Source organism: Camelus bactrianus, chromosome X, assembly GCF_048773025.1.
Source record: "Camelus bactrianus isolate YW-2024 breed Bactrian camel chromosome X, ASM4877302v1, whole genome shotgun sequence".
In the NCBI taxonomy this organism is placed as follows: Eukaryota; Metazoa; Chordata; class Mammalia; order Artiodactyla; family Camelidae; genus Camelus; species Camelus bactrianus.
The window spans coordinates 81,921,162-81,927,101 of NC_133575.1; positions in this window are offsets into that span (position 1 = coordinate 81,921,162).

A 5,940-nucleotide genomic window follows, 5' to 3' on the forward strand; every position below is an offset into this window, starting at 1 on the left:
AATTTATCCATTTCTTCTAGGTTATTCAATTCATTGGTGTATAATTGGTTTCAGTAGTCTCTTATGATATTTTTTATGTGGCATTGTTAGTCTCTTCTTTCATTTCTAATTTTATTTGGGTTTTCTCTTTTTTTTTTGTTAGTCTAGCTAAAAGTTTATCAATTTTGTCTATCTTTTAAAAAACTCTTAGTTTCATTGATTTTTTTTTCCTATTGTGTTTCTATTCTTTATTTTGTATATTTCTGTCCTGACCTTTATTATTTCCTTCTTTCTGTTAACTTCTGGCTAAGTTTGTCTTATTTTTTTAGTTCCTTGAGGTGTAAAGTTAAGTTGCTTGAGTTCTTTTTTAATGTGGGCACTATTGCTAAAACTTCCCTTTTACTACTGCTTTTGCTGCATCCCGTAAGTTTTGGTATGTTGTGTTTTCTTTTTCATTTGTCTCAAGATATTTTCTAATTTCTCATTGATTTCTTCTTTGGTCCATTGGCTGCTTAGGAGTCATTCCATGAATCTTGCATTTTTAGAATAAATCCTTGTTATGAACATATTATAATGAGCCTCTACTCAAAACAGGGTACCAGGAAAGTTTTTAGTTAGTGAAAGTTTCCAGTTTGTTGGGGTCCTGTTAATTAAGGTTTTACTATAATCTCAAAACACAGAAAGGATTTAAAAGAATCTGACCTTTAAAAAAATAGAACATAAAACTCACCACTATTTAGTCTTGCTTTCCTCTGTTTTATTGCCATGTTTCCTATCTATGCTGTTGACGGTTACTTGGGATTAAAAAGTTGTCACAAGATTTATTAACTAGTTTCTCTACTCCTATATGTGTTTGAAATTTTCTATAATACAAGCATTAAAAAAAAAGACATGATCTCGGTCCTCTAAAAACTGGAAGGAACTCAGCATTGGATTGATCTTGGATATCAACTACTGCTATATACAGATTAGTCTAACTTTTCTGGAGGGCAAGGTGGCAATTTATATCAAATTTTTTTAAAAGTAAGTGTGACAAAAAAAAAGTTTCCCGAGACAATCTCCTAAATTCCATAATTGGAAAAATAGTCAGAAGGCCTGGTTTCTCTTCCTGATTAGATGACTTATTTCTATGGACAAGTTCTTTGTTTCAGGACCCAATTTCTTGATCTAAAAAATTGATAACAATTTTTTAAATACATGTTTCCTTGCAAAATTGGGAAAGATAGAAAGCTTTGGGAAGAGTGCCACATAATCCATGCTTCTCAGATATTGATGCTGGAGGCAAAATATAGTGAGTGTGGATAATGTATATGGCCCTTTGAAAGTTACATTATAAAGGAAATGGAAAAGTATTAATTTTAGACTATTTAAAGCATACATGTTAAAATGGTAAGAGTAAACAACAAAAGTATAGATATGAAATATATAACTTTCAAATTGGTAGAGAGAAAAATGGAATACAAAAGAAAAAAATGCTTAATTCAAAAGAAGCCAAGGAAAGAGGAGGAGGGAAATGAAACACTAAAAAGGACAAATAAAAATCACATAATAAGGAGATAAGAATAAATACAAATATCTAAGTAGTCACTCTAAATATAAATTGGTTAAAGTACTCAATTAAAATATCAAGGGTTGTCAGAATGAATAAAAAAATAAATCCCAGTTAAATACTGTTTATAAGAGAAATACTTTCATTTATACTTCAATGTAAAGACATAGAAAGACTATATTTCAAACGATGAAAAAATATTACTGGGCAAAAGCTGACCAAAAGAAATATGAAGTAGCTATTTAATATAATATTTTTAAATGTAAGGCAAAATCATTACTAGAGATGAAAAGAGTCACTTAATGAAAAAAGTAAATTCAAGCAGGAGGATATAACGTTTCTAAATGTGTAATTGCTTATTAACATGGGTGAAGTTTTTTTCAAAACAATAATTGACAGGTCTACAAGGAGAAATTGCTAAGCCCACTACCATAGTGGGAGATTTTGACACATCTTTTTTAGTAACTGATACGTCAAGCAGAAAAAAAAAAAAAAAAACCCTAGTAAAGATGTAAAAGACTTGAACAGCATAATTAGCAAACTGATATAATAGATACATATTTAGAAAATTTCAGCAAACAATTAGAGAATATACATTACTTCCAAGTACATTAGGAGTACATACAAAAATTGACCACATGCTAATTTCAACAAATTTTAAAGATTTGGTGTTGTACCAGACCAACTTCTCTAGTTACAATACAATTAAGTTATAAAGCAATATAAAAATAACTAGAAAAAAATTAATTTGTTTGGAAATTTAAAACATAATATTAGACAACTTATAGGTAAAAGAAAATTTATAATGAAAATTAGACATGGAGCTGAATACTTGGATGTGAAAAATAATGAAAATACTGCATATCAAAATTTGTGAGATGAGCTAAAATGACATTTAGAAGGAAATTAATAGACTTAAAAGCTTTCACTAGAAAAAAAGAAGGCTCAGAACTAATCAGTTAGACATTTAATTTAAGAAATTAGAGAAAGACTATCAGACTAATCCTCAGGAAAGCAGAAGGAAGAAAATAATAAGGATATAAGTAAGAATCAATGAAATATAAAACAAATACATAGCAGTATCAACAAAAGCAAGAATTATTTCTTTGAAAAGACTAATAAAATGCAAAAACCTCTGGCAAGATTAACCAAGGGGGAAAAAAGACAGATAATGCAAATATATATTTTGGAATTTAAAAAGTGGGAACCAGAGGTTAAACAGAAACCAATAATATAATATAAAGAAATTCATATCAATATATTTGAAAATGTGGATTTAAAAATAGATATATTCTTAGAAGAATACATTTTAGTAAAAATGACTTAAGAAATAGAGAATTCAAAGAGTCCTGTAACCACTAAAGAAAATGAATCAGTACATAAAATTGTGCCCACAAATAAAACGCCAGATAGGCTAGCTCTACTAACCTTTCAAGAAAACTATCATTCAATATTATCCAAATTTTTCCAGAGGAAAGAAAGTTAGTAACACTCCCCAAATTATTTGGTAACAAAATCTGACCAAGACTATATATAGAAAGGAATGTTACAAGTCAGTCTCACTCATGGTTATAAATATTTAAAAATTAGCAAACTAAATTTAGCAATGTATAAAAAGATGATGAATAGTTACCAAGTTGGGTCTATACCAGGAATGCAAGGTGGGTCTATACCAGGAGTGCAAGGTTGGTTTGAAGCATTAATTAACATATCTCATCATATTAGCAGATAAAGAGGAAAAATAATGATCATTTTTACCAATATGGAAAACACATTCAATAATATTTAGCATTTATTCATGATTTTAAAAGTCCCTTAGCTAATTAGGAATAGAAAGGTTCTTCCTATACCTAATAAAGGGCATCTATGCCAATAAGTATAGCAGACATCATACTGGGGAAATGCTGAAAGTATTTCCTGTAATAACAGAAACAAGACAAAGATGCCTCCCTGTTCAGTCAGTGGAGGTTCCAGCAAGTGCAGTGAGACAAGAAAAAAGATAGATTAAGGAAAAACAAGGAAAGAAATGGTAATTATTTCAAGTTTGTGCAGTATATTTTATATCTGTTATACCTCAGTAAAGTAGTTTAAAAAACTTTCTGCCTTGAACTTGGACTAACCTGAGCCAATCTGTCCTTACACAATTTAAACTAACACTTCTAGTATTGAGGCAGATTGATCCTAATACAAGAAAATCACAGCCCAAGTACTTCTAACTGTGTGCCTCTCTCTTACAGAAAATGGCCCTAGTTGCCATTAACTACTTGGTGTAGGAAGAGGAAATGCTGGCAATTAGAGCTGCCTTTGAGGCATGGTTTCTCTGCACCTATAATGATACAGTACAACCTGTGCATTATGATGCCACTGAAACAAAATCTGATGCTCAATTTTGCCAGATGAAATGGCATTGTTCTAGAAAAGACAGACTTTTCATAGCCGCTCTGTCCCATTGAGTAGATACCCAGTCATGTAAGTCTGGGTGCAGCCAAGACTTCACCCTAAGAGAACCTCTGATCTGAGAGTTTTACTGTCATTATTGTCAGTTGCACCTAATTGAGGCAAGTGAAACAGACAACAGACAGATATCCTTATGCAGGAGCACTGGTGACGGACCGGTTAATGCAAAGCAGACAGAGGGGTCTGTACTAACTATTTGCTGGTAATATGTCCTGGTAGGAGCACTGACTCTGCCACAGTGCCCTATTCAAAACCTTGAATGCAAGGACTTATGATGTCCCCTTATCTGCCATCAGCACTTGGAGAATTTACACTCTGATCCATCGACAGATGATTGGATAAAGAAGTTGTGTTATACATATGTAATTGAATAACTATTCAGCCATAAAAAAAGAATGAAATAATGCCATTTGCAGCAACATGGATGGACCCAGAGATTATCATACTAAGTGAAGTAAGCCAGAAAGAGAAAGAAAAATAACATATGATATCACTTCTAGTGGAATCTAAAAAAAAAAAAAAAAAAAAAGAGGAGACAAATGAACTTATTCACCAAACACAGACTCACAGACAAACTTATGGTTATTAAGGGAGGAAAGCGGGTGAGGGGTGATAAATTGGGAGTTCAGGATTTGTAGATACTAACTACTATACGTAAAATAAACATCAAGGTCCTACTGTATAATACAGGAAAATATATTTAATATCTTACAATAACTTACATGGAAAAAGAATATGAAAAGGAATATATATGTATAATTGAATCACTAAGCTATATACCAGAAACTAACACAACATTGTTAATTGACTATACTTCGATTTAAAAAAAAGGAATAGATCTGGAAAGACCAACAGACTAATATACTCATTACCAACTCTCAAACACACCCTTGATACCATTGCTGTGGGTTTGATCAAAATTCTACTTTCTGTTTCATGATCATAATACTATCTTAGTTGTAGTGTAGTGTAGATACCTTTACCAAAAGGCCATCACAACTGGCAGTGTTGCATAATGATTAGGGGAATGGGCTTTGGAGCCAGAGAGCAGTTTGAATCTCTGCTTTCTCCTTTGTTAGCTGTGATTTTGGATGAGCCACTTAAACTTCCTAAGTCTAGTTTCCTCACCTGTAAAATGCAGATAATAACAGTCCTTACCTCACAGAATTATGTACAATATGTGTAACACATTCTTACGTGTTTAATTTTTACACAAATAATACATGAATATATTCTCATTGGAAAAAAATTAAAATACATAGCAGATGTACAAAAATTTGTATGTGCATATTTGTAGTAACTTTATTCATGATAGCTAAAAAGTGAAAACAACAATACCAACTGATAAATGGATAAATAAAATGTGGTATAGCCACACAATGGAATATTATTCAGCAATAAAAAGAAGTGATACACTAATACATGGATGAACCTTGAAAATATTATGCTATCTTGTATGATTCTATTTTTATGAAATGTTCTGAATAGTCAAAGTCATTGAGACAGAAAGTAAATTGGTGGTTGCCTAGGGCTGGGCATGGGAGCAGGGTTGAGTTGGGAAATGAGGAGTGATTGCTAATAGGTAAAGAGTTTCTTTTTGAGGTAATGATAATGTTCTAAAATTGACTGTGGTGATGGTTGCACAACTCTGTGGATATACTGAAAACGACTAAATCACACACTTAAATGTGTGAAGTTTATTTTATGTGAACTATATCTCCATAAACCTGTTATAAAAATATGTAGCAGATAAAGACCCCCTTCACAATCATCTGTGTCCTCCTTCCCCTCCTTTTCATAGGAAGTCTGGTATGTATCACTCCAGATCATTTAAATAAGTTTTCATACCTATGTGTACATATACAAATATATGGTTTTATTTTGTTTTAGTATAACATTGTGCATTTGTTCTGCAACTTGCTTTCTTCATGTACCAATGGAGTTCAATTCTTCTT